The sequence below is a fragment of the Equus asinus genome, chromosome 2, assembly GCF_041296235.1.
Source record: "Equus asinus isolate D_3611 breed Donkey chromosome 2, EquAss-T2T_v2, whole genome shotgun sequence".
Lineage (NCBI taxonomy): Eukaryota > Metazoa > Chordata > Mammalia > Perissodactyla > Equidae > Equus > Equus asinus.
The window spans coordinates 43,213,160-43,232,632 of NC_091791.1; the positions used below are offsets into that span (position 1 = coordinate 43,213,160).

Below are 19,473 nucleotides of genomic sequence, written 5' to 3' on the forward strand. Positions count from 1 at the left end.
CAAGATGACATACTACTTCACACTCACTAGAATGTCTAGAATAAAAAGATAGGCAATAACAAATATTGGCAAGGATGTGGAGAAATTGTAACTCATACATTGCTGATGGGGTCGTAAATGGCGCAGCTTCTTTTGAAAATCAGTGTAGCAACTCCTCAAAATGTTAAACATAGAGTGCCCACATGACCTGGAAATTCTACTTCTATGTGTTTAGCCAAGAGAACTGAAAACATACATCCACACAAAAACTTGTACCCAAATGTTTATAGCAGCATTATTCATAATAGCCAAAAATGAGAAATTACGCAAATGCTCATCAACTGATGAATGGATAAATAAAATGTGGTATATGCACACAATGGAATACTATTTGGCTATAAAAAGGAATGAAGTATTGATACATGCAACAAGGATGACCTTGAAAACATTATGCTAAGTAAAAGTAAAATGCTGCATAGTGTATGATTCTATTTATATGAACTATTCAGACTGGGCAAATCTATAGAGGCAGAAAGTGGATTAGTGGTTGCTAGGGCTGGGAGGGGTGGGGGTAAGGGGAGCAACTACTCACAAATAGTGTTTCCTTTTAGGATAATGGAAATATTCTGAAATTAGATTTGGTGATGATTGCATAACTCTTTGAATATACTAAAAACCGCTGAATTGTAAATTTAAATGGGTGAATTTTATAATATGTAAATTATATTTTAATAAAACCATTAAAAGAGAAGTAAATATGGAACTTGATTTCGGTTCTGATAACTTCAATGAAGGAGACGTGTGGAGTTATAGGGAGAACGTGTGCCTGAGGGCCTTAATCAGGTGGGATTGCAACAGGTTGGGTGAAACGTGGTCTGAAGGCCTCACTGACATAATGCTAAAGTTGAGAATTGAATGATGAGTAGAGCTTTGCAAAGGAGGGGTGAGGATGGACAAGTCGGGGGGGGGGGCGGGGGAAGTGCCTTCTGAGAGAAGGAAAGCGTTACATGAAGGCCTAGAGGCTAGAAAGAGAAAATAGTGTTTTCTCTATTTGTATCCAATGAAAAAGGATGTGTCTAAATCTAGAATTTGATTTAAAAGCATTTAGACAATTCATTCTTATGTTGAACTTTCTACCTCTTTAAATTACGTGTTTTACTTACTTGTATAACCTATTCCGCATTGTACCAAATAGTCAGAGTTTTTTGTTTTCCTTCAACTTTCCTTACTTGAATTGAACCAGTGGCCTTACACCTGACAAAGACCAAAATATCTCAACAGGTTGGAATAATGGGTGAAATCCACTGAGATGAGATAACAGAGGAGAAATGTATAGTTTTGCATGCAATAAAAAGAAAAAAATTGTGAAAGTATAGGATGGTGAAGACATGGTGGACTATAGACAATATTGCTGGAAACAATGGAAGAAAACAATTGAAGTAACATATAAATTTGTCCTGGAGAAGACTTTGGGGGAGAGTATTGGATTCCCTTTTACCTTAGTAGACGCTATTTTCTGTGTTAAGAAGATGGGAAGCTTTATCTCTAAAAACAGTGAGACTTTGGACAAATTATTTAACCCATTATTCATGAATGGCTCATTTATGAATGAGGATAATAGCAGTTTCTGCCTCTTGTAGTATTGCTGTTGGTCTTAAATTGTATAACTAATGTAAAATCACTAAACATATAAACATAATTTCAGATGCGGATCAGCGGTGTTTACCAATGCCTTTCACATATTGGCATATATAAGAAATATTTATCCTACATACATGCTGAGGTTAACAAATGAGATTCCTTAGGGCTGGAGGTGACCCATCAGGGATTTTGGTTGTCCTGAGTCTTACTGGACTCTCCACTTGGAGGGCTGAGCAGGCATTTAGTGATGTCTGGAGCCATCTGTGGTTGTTACAATGTTGGGTGAGGGTGCAGAAGGCTGCCACTGGCCTCTAATGGGTAGAAGCTAGGATGCTGCCAATCATTCTACAATGTATAGGACAGCTGCACGGCAATCATCCAGCCCACATGCCAATAGTGCACAGACTGAGAAACCCTACTCTAGTCCATAGATGTGACACCACTTGGGAAACTCTGCTAAAAGTATGAAGGATAAAATAAAATAAAATAAGGTAATATGGTAGAGAATAACAGGGGCAGGTGGTCTCCTTTAGCCAGGGTGGTTAGGAAAGTTATCTCTGAAGAGGTAACTTTGAGTTGACAGCCATGCAAATATCATAGATGGCAAAGTATAATACAAAATGCTAAGTATTAACAGGAATAGTACATATTTGAAAAGCTGCTGTATAGAAGAGACTTAGTTAGGATGTGGCAGATACTTATGTGCTGATTTGGTACTTGAACAGCACTGACTTTTTGGCTTCTGCCTAACTCTGAGATTCTGCATAACTACATTCTCAACAAAGACCTTTCTAGTTCCGAGCCTCAACCATTTTCATTTCTCCCCCTGTAGGGAGTTCCTTCTCCTCTGTCTCCTAGATCAATTTAGCTATCACTATATGAAAGAAATAAGTTCTTGTTCATTGCTTCAAATTGGTCTCTAGTGTTGTGAAGATTAGCCCCTTTAGACTGTAAGTTCCTTAAGGGCAAAAACTATATTGATATTTCTGTTCACTGGGTACCTGTAAGCAGTCGAGAAAAATGGCAGTAATACCTTCCACTTATTAATGCTAACTCTGTGCCAGGATAAATGCATCTGTTTAATACCATCTGAGGTAAATACTATTATTCTTACTATTCCCAATTTGCAGCTGGGGAAACTGAGGCTCAGGTAATATGACTAAGTAAATAGGGATGTATTTTACCCCATGTCGTCTGACACTGGAATCAGCACCTTTCATTACTATGCTGTATTGCATCTTGAAAATCTGTGGAATAAACGAAAAAGAAAAAAATTTTTCCCCATCCCCTATCTTTCTTATAAATAGGAGGTGCTTCTTTATGAAAATATTTACTTGTCTTTCTTTTCTTTTCTGGAAGTAAATAGTTTTTTCCCAGTCAGCATTTTTAATTTGTTATGACAGAAATCCATTTTATGCTATCCACGAGCTCCGAAACAAGGCATTTCAAGTCATTTTATCACCAGAATATGTATGCTTTGCTCTATGCTGCTTGTAATTCATTAAAATGTATGTGCTTTGCAAATAGGAAACCAGTCTGTAATAAATCAGCTTTCTAGAAAACATTCATGGAAAGTGCTTGAAATGGTTGCTACATAAGAATATACAAGCTGCTTCCTACTTGTGTTTTGCTGCCATTTATGGGCTTTGTAAACAAGTAGTGAATTTGTGTAAAACTATAAATTAGTGGCCTGCCTTTTAGCATATGTGTGATATCCCATTTACAAAATGCCACTTAATAGTAGCAGATCGTGATGAGCTCTGACTTCCTTTTTACAGAGCAGAGTGATAAACACCTGGTCTGAGTTAGACAAACTGCTCTGATGAAAAGAAAGTAAGACTCAAGATTTTCAGCTTTTTTTTTTTTTTAACCTGAGGCATCTTTCTAGCTGCCAAAAAACCTGCTTGAGGGGCTTGCACACAGTAGGCATCCATGACATAAATTGATGAAGAATAGACGTCCACTTGTGCCTACAACACGCCCATAGAAAGTAAAGATAAGAGAAACCGTGGTGCTTCCAGTTTTAGTGACAAAATACAAGCTTGCCTGTGCTGGAGAGAGTTATCAAACAGCTTGGAGCAGGGAGTAATGCAGGCATTCAGTTTTAGGTCTCCTCAAGACCTCTGGCTTCCTGTCCCCCTGGGAATCTATGGCAAGACCCCTACCCCCTCTCCTGCAGAGAAGGAATCATACACTTTCTTAGGCCAGTGGCTACAAGTCTGTTTCCTGGCAGATAAGGCTCTGAACCAGGGCAGGCAGTATTTCAGGCCTGAACATTCATCAGATGTCAGTCAATATTAACGAGGAGGGAACTGTGACCAGCCAAGGCTTTAGTAAGATTGCCCTTGTATGAGAGAGGATTCTTCTGTGTGTCTCATGTCCTGTGTATTCCCTTAATTATTATGAGATGCTGTAAGTGAGCTTCTCTTAGCTTTCTGGGAAGAGCTACCATTCTTTTTTATTACTTACATCTAAAAATTATTATTTTCATAAGGGTAACATGGTTTGTCTTGTAAATAGACCTTCGGCACAACGTCATTCTGCTGGTTCTCTTTGTTTTTTATGATGTTGTGCAAACCAGTTTACATTTTCAAGAATTATTAATTATTGTGGCATGAGAGCAGTGGGCTATCACTGATTCCTCTTCCAAAGATATTCTTAAAGACTAAGTCCTTTTTTTAAGATCCTTATCCTCACCAACTCTGCTTTATCCTCTTCTTGTTTGTCGTTTCCTTAATTTCTTTGTACAGTTTGTTATTCAAAGCCATATACTTGCTCCTGTGTTGCCTGGAACTTGTCCGTTTCCCAATTTTCTGTAAGTACCTTAAGGGTGGGATATGTCTCAGCTTCTATCCCTAGTTTCTAGCAGAGCAAGGATTTGCACAAGAATTATGCCTGACACTTACTACATAACCAATAGATATTTGTTGAACTAAGTCTGGGTAGGTTTTCAGTAAATATGTGCTATGTGAGTGACTCGGTGAATGCAATACAACTTTTCAATTGTTCTACATTTGGATGCTATCACCACAACTATAATGCAAATGTGTCGAGAATAGGGGCATTCTGAAATACCAGAGTCTGTGACTACTATCTGATGATATATTATGGATGTTGCTGGTAGAGTATGTCCAAGAACCCAAAATCAAGGTGGAAGACACAGAAGGTGTGGGGAGCCAAGGGCTGGAAGATCAAGGGAAAGGAATACGGTTTAGTTTTCTTCTATCCTCCTTCTTCTTCTCTCCTCTCCCTTATCCATCCCAGGGAAATATAACAAAGGCCAAAGCTTTGGAAGGATATTCTACAGAAGAGGAAAAGCCTTGTAAATAAAGGACTCTGACTTTCCTATGTAACATTCCTGTGCAGAGAGCTGAACTATTGTCAATTACTCCTCGCTTGACAAGGGGATAAATGCCTCTAGCGTATGTGTGCATGCATGTATGTATTATGTATGCATGGATGTATGTATGTTTGTATCTATCTAAAATTCGGCCCAGTTGCAAGGTGTGATGCAGTGGCTAAGGCATGTGGGAGGTCGTAGAGAAAGTGAAGAGAAGGCAGGCCCGGACCAAGGTCTGGTGGTCAGTAATAGAGCCAGGTGCCCATGGCCCGAGCACCCCTGGCAACACCATGCCTTTGCTCCTGGAGTGGCCCATGCTTTCCAGTACAACAGCCAGGGTACTGTGCCAGCACATCATGATGGAGTGGGAGTTGCATGCAGCAACAGGAAGAAGAGCTGGACAAGGTGATAAAGGAAGAGCAGGAGACAAGGATGAAAAAGGACATGGAAGAGAGAATGTCACCAGAGGAGATCAAGGAACAGATCCTGAAGGTGCAGGAGAAGCTTTTGGCCCTACAGGAAGAGAAGAATCTGCTTTTTCTGCAGCTCAAGAAAGTTTCACATGAGGAAGAGAAATGGAGGCGAAAGGAGCAGAGTGAGCTAACTACTCTGGCATCTGATGCCTGCCCTTGGTGCCTCACTGTTCACACAGAAACTCGCCTCCTCAGCACACAGAGCAGCCCTGGAGGACACAGTCCCCCAGGCATCCTCATGGCGACTGACAGAACCTAACAGATGTTCAGACAGCAAGTGATTACAACCTGGCAGTACAAGGGCGCAGCAGCTGCTTTTGCAGGGAGCCCAGAGCATGGGCGATTCCCAGAAAGCCCAGGTGGCACCTATGGGACTGCTCAGCCCCCAACTCTCTATAGGCCCAGCCAGCCAGCCTATGGTCCCGTGCAGCAGCTCAGAGCACCTTCAGCATTTCCTGCAGTGTGATTCCTGTTTCAGCCACAGCCTTAGGCAGTGCACAATGACTTTCAGGCCACCCAGACAGGGTTTCTCCAGCCTGGTGGTGTCCTGTCCTTACAAAAGCAGATGGAACACACCAAACAGCAGACCAGCTTCTCTGACTCATCCTCCCCGTGCCCCATGCACCCCCAAGCTCTGCATCCCCGGACTCCTTGCCAGCTCCCTGTGCAGATGCAACCAGCAGGAAAGTCAGGCTTTGCAGCTTTAAGCCAGCCTGACCTGGGGCTCCCCTTCATCCAGCACAGCCAGAACCTGTGAGTCTGCCACAAGTGACCGTCAGATTCTGTCTTCAACCTCACCCCCACTCACCGCCATGAGTGAAGGCTCCCCATGTGTCTCATGTGTCCCAGTCCCAGGCCAATAATATTTGCCTGCCACTGAAAAAAAAAATATATGTATGTTTATATATGCATATATGTAAGTATATATATGCTTTATACATGCATATATATATATATGCTTTTATATATATATTTAATCTATATGTTTTAATATAGCTACATTTATTTCTATATCTCTATATTGTTATAATGCCTGGGTTTGAGTCTTGGCAACACTCTTTAATCTTTGTTCCTCAATTCACGAGCTATGTGACTTTGAACAGTTACTCAACTTTCCTAAGTCCCAGTTTTCTCTTCCAGAAAATATAATAGCATCTACACCATAGGACTGATTTTCAATTTTTTAGCATGATTTTTTTTCTTATTAATAGATTTTATTTTTTAGAGTGGTTTTAGGTTTACAGAAAGATTGAACAGAAAATGCAATTCTTGTATACTCCCTTGCCTCGACCCTCTCTTTCCTTTATTATTAACATCTTGCATTCATATGGTACATTTTTTATAATCAATGAACCATTGTTGAAACATTATTATTAACTAAAGTCCATAGTTTACATTTGAGTTCTTTTTTTGTACACTTCTGTTTGCCAAATGCATAATGTCATGTATCCACCATTAGTGTCATACAGAATAGTTTCATTACCCTAAAAATCCCCTGTTCTCCACCTATTTATCCCTCCCTCCATCCCTCCTTTTAATGTCTCTGTAGTTTTGCTAATGTAAATGATACTGTGTTTTTAATTTCAAATTCTACTTGTTCATGCCAGTATGTAGAAAATCCGTTGACTCTTGTATATTAACCTTGTATCCTACAACCTTGCTGTAATCACTCATTAGTCCTAGGAATTATTTGGTCAATTCTTTTGAATTTTCTACATAGACATTCATGTAGTATGTGAAGAAAGACAGTTTTATTTATTTTTTTCTCCGTCTGTATACTTTTTATTTCCTTTTCTTGTCTTAATGCATTAGCTAGGACTTGCAGTATGAAGTTGAACAGGAGTAGTGAGAGAAGACATCCTTATATTGTTCCTAGTCTTAGAGGAAAGCATCTAGCTTCTCACCATTAAGTATGCTTTCTTTTTCACTTTTTTTTGTGTGTGTGTGAGGACGATTCGCCTAATGTTGCATTTTATTCCCTTTCTTAGCATATCAATTATATTCCTTTTTTTCCTTTTATGTTTTTTCAGTGGTTGCCTTGAGTTTGCAATATACATTTGCAACTAATCCAAGTCCTCTTTCTGGTATTCTCATTACATGTGTTTTATGACTTTTGTAATTGTCCTTCAGTTCTTGGATGTAGTGTTCTTTTTTCATTCTTCTTTATCTTTGCATTTAAGTTTTAGAAGTTTCTATTACATGTTTTCTGTCATTGACCTTTGATTCTTTCTTAGAGATTCTACCTCTCTCTGCTTACATTGCCCATCTGTCCTAGTATGTTGTTTACTTTTTCCATTAGAACCCTTGGCACATTATTCATAGTTATTTTAATTTCCTATCTGATAATCCCAAAGTTTCTACCATATCTGAGTTTGGTTCTGAGGCTTCCTTTGTCTTTTCAATTTGTGGTTTTTGTCTTTTAGCATGTCTTGTAATTTACTTGTTGAAAGCCAGCTATGATGTATTGGGTGAAGGAACTGCAGTAGATAGGCCTGTAGTTGGAGGTTGTATGTTTGTCTGGGTAAGAGTTAGACTGTATTTACTGTTTACTGTAGCTGTGATGTCAAAGGCTAAAATTTCCTCTAGTGTCCTTGTGTTCTTCTATTCTGTTGCCTTTGGGTTTCCCTGGAAACGCCTTCTTAAATAGGTTCTGAGACTTTCAGTCTTCTAGCTGTAATCTCTTATTATTATAGAGGAGCACTATTAGGGTTTTCCAGAGAAATAGAATGAATAGGAGCCTTTATATATACAGTTATGTGTCACATAATGACATTTCAGTCAATGACATACCACATATATGAAGGTAGTTCCATAAGATTAGTACCATATAGCCTAGATGTGTAGTAGGCTATACCATTGAGGTTTGTGTAAGTACTGTAGAGGAGAAAGATATTGTCCTTTACCCTTCTAGGTCTTTCTGGCTAGTCTAAGAATTAAATTGACATGAGACAGATTAACAGGAGAAAAACAAACAAAAGTTTAATAACATGTATACATGGGAGAAAGCCAGAAAAACTAAGTAACTTGCCAAAATGGCCAAAGCCCTTGCCTTAAATACCATGCTCAGCTAAAGACAAAAGAAGATTTTAGGGGTGGGGAGAGTCAATGATTTCAAAGAGAGGGAAGGTAATTCACAGGTAGGTGAAAAAGAGCAAATGATTGGAAAACAAGAGTTTGGCCACACAGAAACAGAAGAACACGGAGGGGATCCCAACAAAGAAGGTTTTCTAGATTTCTTCCTGTGTACCACCTAGATCGTGTTATGCTAAGGTGATAGCTTGCTTCCTGAGATAGCTTTTTTATCTGAATTCTTTTAGACAGTTAAGTAGGAGGTAACAAGAAAAACTTTCTTGGTCTTTTGTTTCTTAAAAATAATAAGCCTAAGATAATCCTCATGTTAAAGAGACATATTTTGGAGTGACAAATTTTGTTCCCCTTTATACACTCTATGATCTTTGCACAATAACAAAATCACTTAACAATGCATTTCTCAAAACATATCCCTGTCGTTAAGTGAGGCATGACTGTATATATATATAAATAAATTTATTGCAAGGAATTGGCTGGTGCAATTATGGAGGCTTAGATGTTCCACAACCTGCTGTCTGCAAGTTGGAGATATAGGAGAACCAGGGTGTAATTCAGTCCAAGTCTGAAGACCTGAGGACCAGGAGAGCCGGTGATGTAGATTCTAACTTAAGTCTCAAGACCTGAGAACAGGAGTGATGAGAGCAGGAGAAGGTTGATGTCTTGGCTTAAGCAACAAGGCAAGAGGGTCCAAATTCTCCTTTCCTTTGCCTTTTTGTTCTGTTTAGGCCCTCAACTGATTGGATGATACCCACCCACACTGAGGAGGACAAACTGCTTTACAGAGTCCACTGATGCAAATGCTAATTTCGTCTAGAAACACCATCACAGATTCACCCAGAAATGATGTTCAGCCAGATATCTGGGCACCCTGTGATCCAGTCTAGTTGACAGATAAAATTAACCATCGTAGCCTGTAAGCTGTGGTGGGGAGGGTATTTGTGCTATGAGTTTCAGTCTTTTAGTGAGCCTTAATTATGGGTTTCCTTTCCCCCACATCAAAGGCAAGAGGGCTCTGGATCTGAGTATTTTCTTTATTGCCCAGGTTGGTTAATCTTTGGTAAAAACCCCCTTTAGGCTCTAGTAAACTAGTTACCTTGGAGGACAGTGCCTGTTAAAGAGAACAGAGAGCTCTGAGTATATTTAAAAATGATGGCTTTTCTTCTTTCCCTGAGAGAAGCACAGGGAATTTTTCTCTTATCTTCAGGGTGAGATCCTGATAAGAGTTCCCGGGGGTAGAAGTCATGAAAGTGTGGAGAGACTGCCTAAATCGGGGCTCCCCATGAGTTTTTAACTCTCCAGCTAGTCCACACTGAGCCTCTGGCACTGCACCAGTGACAATTTAAATTGTTCCTCCCTGTATTGGCTCTAGCTGGGAGCTTCTGCTCCTGGTGGGTAAACTGTGAGTCACTGTATCCTCCAGTCTGTTTCTCCAGTTTACAGGGCAGCCCTGTAACCTCACTCTTCTCATGGATTTAAGAAAAGTTAATGGTTTTTCAGTTTGTTCAGCTTTTTTCTTGTGAGGATGAGTGTTGATTTCCAAGCTCTTTACGTATCAGACTGGAAACCACCATTTTTTAATATAAAATGTAATATTCATATAAAGCACTTAGCACAATGTATGGCACAAGTGAGAAAATTTTGTTAGCTATGACTCTTATTTATTATTGATTCCGTCAAACAAGTGTTTTCCAATAATAATGAAACAGCATGAGAAAATAGGCATCACAGAAGTTGGTATGTCTCTCTGAGCCTGTTCAAAAATTACTTCTGTGCAAAATAAAAGATTTAGGAATTAACTATGGTCAGAGGTCTATAGCAATCAAAATTACAGGATGACACTGGCATATAAAACAAACCTGAGCTGAAAGCTGGGCCCGAGAACCTGGGACATGAGGGAACAGTGGGGAACATGAAGGAAAATAGCAGAAATTAAGCTCAAGGGCGTATAAGTTTGGGAATAGAAAGGTGATGAAGGAGATAATAGCCTCTTTAGACGTTTGATCCATAGGAGAATTGACTTAGCCAGCTTTGTCTTTTGTATTCAAAGATGGCGCTTTGGATGGGGATTGCTATGTGTGCCAAGAGATGCTGTCGAACAGTTTATTCCAAGAAAGGCTGCCCTTTGGTTCACAGCTGTTGCCACTGTTTAGAACAAAGCTGTAGATGTGTGGCCTGCCCAACCTCTTTGCTCAGACAGAGCCTCCTCATCCCTGATTACTGGGAGTTTACTTGTTCTGTGAGCTACTGAGTTTCCCAATGGTTCAGAATCGCCGCAGTGTTTGAAAAGCACCAGCAAAGCGATCCTTCTGTCCTGCCTGCTTGTGGTCGTGTATATATATATGTGGTTCACCACAGACTGATTACTTATGGCCTGTTTTCCCCAAACATTTCTCGCTCAGCATAGTTGGTGGTATTTTTCTGAGATCATTTCTGAATATTCTAGAAGCTTTGCTTGCTTCAGCACCTCATTGTCAACAATCTTGCCTCACCTTTCAGTGTTAAGATTTGTATGTAGTTCTTCTTGATGACATCACTTTAGAAAACCAATTTTATATGTGTAAAATAGAAAGGGTCATCCTTGCAGCCTCAGAGAAGTTTGGACCCTAAGTGCACCATAAACTTTCAGTTTGTGCTAGACCTTGATTCCAGTATTAGTTTCCTAAAGAGATTAGATTACATGACTCACTTGGGGAGGTTGCTTAAAATATAAATTTATGGACACCACCTCATAACTACTGAAATATATCTAGGGGAAGAGCCTGGAAACCTGTATTTAATTAAATTAATTCATTTATTTTTAGTGAGGAAGACTGGTCATGAGATAACATCTGTGCCAATCTTCCTCTATGTTGTGTGTGGGATGCCACCACAGAATGGCTTGATGAGTGCTGTGTAGGTCTGTGCCTGGGATGTGAACCTCTGAACCCTGTGCCGCCAAAGCAGAGCATGTGAACATAACCACTATGCCCCTGGGCTGGCCCCTGGAAACCTGTATTTTAAACAGCAACTGTACCATTGCAGGTCACGTTACACATTGGTGACAGAGACCACACACATGTGTGCATGTGCACACACAGCCGTGCATACATTCACGTGCCTTAGATTCCCAATTTATTTGGGTAAGGCAACAGAACCTAATGGAAGTGGAGTGGCTAAACCCAGCAGGAACAGGCACAGTCTATCTCTGCCAGTCTTTCCCATGCCCCCTCCTCCTATGGATACCCTGCTGCTGATGACATTTGAGACAGGTGGGATCCTGCTAAGATTGAAAAAGAAAGTGACACTTGACTCTGTTCCTCTCCTTTTATTATGGGGCTTCTGTTATCATTTGAGAAGTTGTTACCTTAAAATTTTGGCATTTTCCATTTAAGGCAGGGATCAGCAAACTGCCCACTACCTATTTTTGTACAGCCTATGAGCTAAGAATGGCTTTTGAATTTTTAAATGGCTGAAAAAAAATTCAGAAGAATAACACTTGATACCATGTGAAAATTATATGAGATTCAAATGTATGTTTTACTGGAAGCCAGCCACACACATTTCTGTCCCTATTGTCTATGACTGCTTTTGCGCTGCAGTAAGAGCTGAGCAGATACAACAGAGACAACATGGCCTGAAAGCCTGGAATATTCACTAGCTAGACCTTTATAGAAAAAATTTGACAGCCCCTTATTTAAGACAATGTTGACAGGTACCAGGCTCTCCTGGTTCTTGAACCAAATACAGCATCAACAGAGTCCCAACCTTACCCTGGGGGGAAGTGGAGTCAGTGCCCAACTGGTCCTGGACACTCACCTTGCTTCCTGATCTCCAGGGTCCTGGAAACAACTGCCCACATTTAACCCTGATCTGATTTTATATCCTCTGACCTGGAGGTTGTGATACCGAGTTTGGGCTGAAGACCGCAGTCACAATCCATTCCTCTCACAACCTCTTGGGTGATTCACATGGCCTGGAGAGTTTAGGAAATACCAACCAATTCCAACTTCTTCATTTCGTAGGTGAAATGATGGACTTGCTTGCCAGGAAGTTAAGTTATTTGTTAAAGGTTTTTGCAGCTAATTTTGGAATCTGTGGACCACACCTCAATTCTCTCGAAGCCTTTCTGGTCATTATATCATGTGCCTGAAGACAACTACTAGTAGACAGTGGCTTTCTAGGCAAACAAATTTGTGACAACTTTGGAGAAGTAGGTCACATTCTTCAAATGCAAATGAGAAACTTAGATGAGAGATTTCCCTTATTAAATTAGAAAGTGTTGTTTTAAGCAGAAACCAGGAAGCCTCCTGGGGCTCCCATCATTATTCTCAGTGTCAGCTTTTTAAAAAGCTTAGGGGCCATAAAGCTTAAGGTGGGGGAGGAAAAAAGTTAATAAAGAACAAGCATGGTGCTCTCTGACTGACAGTCGAATTTGTAATCTTCCTTCCCAATTAGCATTAAAGCTTTCCCTATTTGGCAAAAAAGATATGTGACTGAACTTTAACTTCTAAAGAGATGTCTTAACAGCTGCTCACCACCCTAAGATGAATATCAGTAATTAGAACTATTATCGTTTTCTGTCATCATTATGGCTGCTGTTATTAATCCTCAACACGGAAAGCCATGAAGCAAGCTAATGCTGGCTATACCAAACTATGAAATCCTAATTACCGTTCCCTGCTCTAGAAAAGAAGCTATTTGTAAGAACAAAGTAGCTATTAAGAGAAGGAGGGCATGGTGACTGTTTAATGTGTTGATGATTTGGAATCACCAGCTAAAAGAATCCTGGAGAGTGACCCGTGCTCTCATTCTGCTTTTAAACTGATTTAAAGGGTCATCGGATTTGTTCCAAAGCAGTTTAGGTTCCACCTTGTAGACCTTGACCTCTCCAATGTGTCTTCCCCACTGAAATTTGCAAACAGCTAATATCACTGTTTGACAACAAAGATACTGTAGGCATAATTACTGTTGAACCAAAAAAAGCGATAGTCACTAGAAAAATGGTTTGAATATTTTTAAAATAGCAAGTCTGTTGCTTAGAAGCAGCCTGTACAATTGTGTGCAGTAGTCTAAAATGTGTAGTTCACCATTAACTTACTTGATCCATTATTTTGAAATTACAGAAAGGGATTATTGCCCTGGGTGATTCATCTTTTTATGCTTTAGTTTGATGTTCAAGGGGAGTAATTAAACTGTGTTTGCCAAACCCAGTGATAAATACACTCAAAACCAGACCAAAAAAAAACAATAAAAATGAGTTGTATTTAGAACATATAAATCAAAAAGGCTAAAGATAGAAGGTTGAAACTAATTAATTTTCCATTTTATTTATCTAAATTTTGATTAATCAAATGTGGTTTACTTACCAATTGCTAAACATTTATCAATGGATCAAGAATGGGCTTTATCAATAATCTTCAGGCAAAGCCCTCAGGCATAACATTACATTAATTGGTTTTTAAATGGAAAAATATGGAAAGGAATGGATTTTTTTCCACCCCAGTTATATAATCTGTTTCTCAGCAGACCTCCTGGCTGAGATCTGAATTCTGATACAAGTGCAGAAACAGAACAAGTTAAAGTCTCTAAAACTATTTCCCAAGTAAAATATGCTTATGAGAAATAAATAGCCACTCTGTGGCCTCCTCTTGGAGGATGCCAACATATTGAAACCTAACAAGGTCTTTTGGATTTCGTTTCCCCATTTCCCAAACTTGATCCAGGGGCATTTGGGGGCATGTGATTTTCACTTGTTACCTGTCAACATTCCACAGAACACTATGAAGCAGATTGTGGGAGATGCTGGTATAGGCATGAAGCTTCTTGTAATAAAGTTGGTTTGGGCAGGAAGGGGTCGTGGGAAATTTTGATTACTGCAGGACAGCAGCAGGAGTAGTGGAAGAGAAGGAAGAGATGTGGTCTGAGGTGCCAGCATCTCTAGAAGCCTAGAGTTCATGCTCAGTGCGTTGAGTGGGTGTACCCTGGGTAGCAGGAGAGATGCCATATGAGCCCCAGCTGAGCTCTCAACCTCACTGCCTCAGAAACCATCCTCCAAGAGACCACATTCTTCTTTTGAGGAAGGATTTTTGTGTCTGGTCATATTTGGGTGACATTTCTGTATATTCCCTAAATTTCTTTTTTTATTACCCAAGTCCTCTACAATGAAGTTGGAATTCATCATTTTTTGTATGAAAGTAATGACGCATTCACACATTTTAATTTTGTGTATATATGTCTATAAATGTTATTTAAAAAAAAAGTTGCTTCAAATGCCTGTGACCACTGTTGGTGCATGATGAATCTATGATGACATAAGAGATACCATTGTCTTCTGTTATGAGATTGACTTTTTGATGTTTAAATGAGCTTTATTTTATTAAAAAAATGAAGAACAAACATAGTTTTAATTTAATTTTGTTTTATTTTTAGATATTCTTACTTGGGAAAATGCTGATCCTAAGTTGTTTTATAGAGCTATAAAAACATTACTGAGTTGCTAGCCTCTGTAAGAGTTGACAGTGTCTTGGAGCTCCTTCCCCCTCTTCTCCTACCCCCACCCAAGCCAGTAGGAATGGTGAGTCTTGGTGAGCTAGTTACTCCTTTTTGTTTGCAGATGTCTTTCTCTATTCCTTTCCTAACAGGAGCATAAATTTGTATGCTCAAGGAGTACTGTGGCTGTGAAGTAGGTTTCCTCTCTGTGAAGTTCACTGGCCTATTATGGAACTGAATATTCATTCTTGGTGTCTCTCACACGTCTGTCTGACACAGAACTAATTGCCCTGGACTGAACCTGTTACACAATATTGTTACCTGAAAACTGATGAACTGGGGATCAAATCAACATCTCAAAATTACAATAACCTTTCTAATAGGAAAGCCATAGGATAATAATAAGTAAAATGCTAGAGATGGGAGGAGCCCTGGAAATGATCTAGGTCAGCCCTTTCATGTTATAAATGAGGAAGCCAGATTTGATGTGATAGTATATACAGTTTCCTCCATATCAGCTAATGGAACTCTATTCAATTAAAAGTGTTTCCATCACTTCTTATAGGAAAAGAAAGACTTTCATTTTATTGGTATAGGTTAATGCAATAGAAAATTATATTTAGGGGCCGGCCCAGTAGCACAGCGGTTAAGTACGCACGTTCTGCTTCAGCAGCCCGGGATTCGCCGGTTTGGATCCCGGGTGAAGACATGGCACAGTTTGGCAAGCCATGCTGTGGTAGGCGTCCCACATATAAAGTAGAGGAAGATGGGCATGGATGTTAGCTCAGGGCCAGTCTTCCTGAACAAAAAGAGGAGAATTGGCAGCAGATGTTAGCTCAGGGCTAATCTTCCCCAAAAAAAGAAAGAAAGAAAATTATATTCATCAGTGCAGAGATTTGGAAAGAATCAAGGAATATATTTTGCACATTCCAGTCTGTTACATGAGCAACCATAGTAAATAAATGCTTATAAGAAGAGTGGTAGTAAAATAACAAAATTCACATTCATGAGAGGTACTGTTAGAATTTTTCTTATTTAAGTATTTATGAGATCATCTCAAACAAATTTTCAATCCAAATAATCTATTATAGAATTGTGTCTTCAAACTTTGTATTGAAAAAGGATAAAAATATTATTACCATGCATAGTTGATACGTTTGAGAATCCTGGTGTTATTTTCAGATTTTCTCTGTAGAAAGCAATTTTCTCTGCTGAGTAATGTAGAAATTTAGCCTGAGTGCTCCTCATTAGACAGGATAATTTTTGTTAATGTAACATTATAATTCACGTATTCTTATAAATATTCCGTTACATTCCTCACCTCAGAAACTTTCTCATTTAAAATATTGAATATCATTTTCTCTTTCCTGAATTGGTTCTGTGTTGATTTTTTTTAATTGAGGGTAATGTTGTTCTTTAACTCATTTCAATAAAATTGTTTCTATAATTCTAAAAACACCAAGAATATAGTATACTATTGCAAAAGCAATATAAGAACAATATTTGAGAAAATGGCTCCCTGTTGACCCCAAATAATTGTCCTTTAATAACAACAATAATACCATTTATTAAATATTCATTGTGTGTCAGACATCAAGGGCTTTACTTAGGTTCACTTATTGAATCCTTAGACAACTCTGTGAAGTAAGTGGTATTAAGCTTATTTTACTGATAAAGAAACTTGGCCAGGAACACCCGCCTAAGAAGTTGACACATGGAGGATTTGCATCTCAGTCTGTTGTACACTCAAGGCCAGACTTTAATTTTTATGTTACTTTGCTTTGACCTCTAAGTGGACAGGCAGAGGAGAGCTTTACTGGGGACCAATCTGGGGCTTAGTTATTCCCCTTTAACAAATTCCAGCCCCAGTGGGGACGCTAACAGGGCATGTGGCCAGGGCAGTTCTAAAGGGAGTGATGCCAGCTGCTTATGAAAGATCGAATTGTGGGAACCTGTCTATCACTTTAAAATTTCTTTTTCAATGAGAAATTTTCAAGCTGTTGATTGCTGCCAATGACCTGCCAATGAATTTAGCGATGATGCTTCCTTTGTACTGGGAAAGGAGGTAAGGTGAGAGTTGTCTCAGTAGCAAAGAGAAAAAAGATCTTATTCTTCTCATAATCCCTTCCTGAAGTGTTTTTCTGGAACAGTTGATATTCTTGTCAGAAATTGCATCTGGGCAACATGCCTATTTTTTTTCCCCCATAAAAATCTAGACCAACAGATATTATCCAAAGCGATTGAGTAGTAGTTCCAGTGTGATGATGGTTGTGTTTTCAAAGCACAGATGTAAAACGACCTGCCTGGACTAGCACGGTGCCTCTTAGTCACAATCCATCTTACTCTGGTCTGGTGTTTCACTCTTTACTAAAAGAGGAAGCAAAGGCAGATACCTATGAGGATAAACGGTTGAAGCCAGCAGGGTAGGAACTGTGGGAGAGTTGAGAGCACATGCCCACTCTCAGATGGGCAGCAGCTCCTCTGCTCTGGCCAGTTCTTTCTGTTCAGGAATGAAGGGCTAGCATTATACCTCTTCTGATTTCTTTAAGTGTTGAAAAAAACAGATTCTTTTGTAAAATCTCCGAATTCTGGTTCTTAAATTTTACCAAAGATTTTGGTCAAAGGAAATAAATCTTCAGTATGGATTTAAATATGTGTACTCTCTAATTTATTAAATACTTTGGTCATGAGTTTGTTATTGAGCCATCCAGAAAAGCTGTGATATATGTAGGGCACATATTATTCCTATCTCTCAAATGAGGAAACAGAGGCACACAAGATCACACCTTGTAACTATCTAAGCTGAAACTAAAACTCTCCAGAACCAGTCTGCCTAAGTACAAATCCTATTTCCACCATTTACATTCAATGTGACATTGAGCAAGTTACCCAACCTTCGTGCCTCTTTGATTTTCTATAGTAGATAGAGTAATTGTGATGTCATAAGATTATTGTGAGAATTAAATAAGATAATTAGAATATATTTGGCATAAACTTTTAGCTGCTTAATAATGTCTATCTGCTTTAAAACAATAATAACAACAATATTTCACATTGCTGTCAGTATAGCAGTAAAGAGGAGATTTGCCAGACACAAAATTTCTAAACAGGAGTTTCAGCAATGATGTGGCACAAACATAGCTAATACTAGGTTGTATTGCCATCTTTAAAAATAGTTCAAGGGGCTGGCCCTGTTGCACAGAGGTTAAGTTCGAGCTTTCCGCTTTGGCGGCCTGGGGTTCGCCAGTTCAGAATGCGGGTGAGGACACGGCACTGCTTGGCATGCCATGCTGCGGTAGGTGTCCCACATATAAAAGTAGAGGAAGATGGGCACAGATGTTAGCTGAGGGCCAGTCTTCCTCAGCAAAAAGAGGAGCATTGGCAGCAGTTAGCTCAGGGCTAATCTTCCTCAAAAAAAAAATTAAAAAAAAATAAAAAATAAAAAAATAGTTCAAGAACATTATTTGGATCTCAGTGATATAGAGTTACAAACTCTTTATTTTGAGTGAGCAGGATATTGTATATACATGTGCACACACATAAGTTAAGCCAAGGGACTAGCAAACAATGCACTTTGCTGAGGTCCATGAATAGAACCAAATAAAAACTGAAATAGAGAGAAAAGCTTTGCTGACATGATTCAGAAAGTAACCACTCAGGTCCCAAGCTCAGAGCAGAAAATCAGATAAGAAATGCAGAGTAATCACTGGAAAAGAGCAAATACATGCATGCACATGTGCCTGGGCACACCCACGCGCACGCACCCACCAGGCTATTTTAGATCGTATTTTGGGCTGAGTCAGCCAAAGCACAATGTGCATTAAGAAACAACTCTAAACATCCTTCAGGTTTTGTTTTTTTAAAATTCCATTTGGGAAATCTCTTTATGACATTTTAGCTTCACACTTTTGAAATCTATTGAGAATTGTCAAGTACCTTATCTTAGTTAAGATAACTAATTCCAATCACCTTGCATTAGTTAAGATAGATTAAGTTATGTTACAGTAATAAACAACCCCAAATCATCAACAGCTTAAGTTTATTCCTCACTCATGTTACATGTCCAAGGGCATTCTGCTCATTGTGGTCTCTCAAGGACCATGGCTAACAGGGGCTGCATTTTGACCTCTGTTTCCATGATCACCATAGCAGAGGGAAAGGTTTATCCCTGTTTCTCCTACCCTTTCTCTGTAACCTCTGGAATACCGAAAAATTAGCTTTGCCAATTGGTGAAGAAGAGGACAGACTATAAGGAGCGTCCTTGATTGCTTCAGTGTTATTAGACTATCTTCTCAATGGTAAAAGCTCAGAGTTAGTTATATCTGAGCAATGTTTTTTCTCATAGAGAAATTGAGTGAAGAGTTCCGCAGTTCTTTATTATATGGATTTTAATCAGGTATCAAGTGACAAGATAATCAATCAGCCAGGATAGAGGAAGAGCCAGATGATAGAGTTTGGAGCAGGATTATGACTTAGACATTT

At 39.2% G+C, this 19,473-nt stretch overlaps 1 protein-coding gene and 1 pseudogene across 2 annotated transcripts in view; both read left to right on the forward strand.

The window, feature by feature from the left end:
* PRKG1 (protein kinase cGMP-dependent 1) overlaps nucleotides 1-19,473 on the forward strand; it is a 1,184,543-nt gene that overhangs the window by 855,189 nt on the left and 309,881 nt on the right. The gene's annotated exons all lie outside the window — the stretch shown is intronic.
* Nucleotides 1,068-6,931, forward strand: LOC139044593 (G protein pathway suppressor 2 pseudogene; annotated as a pseudogene).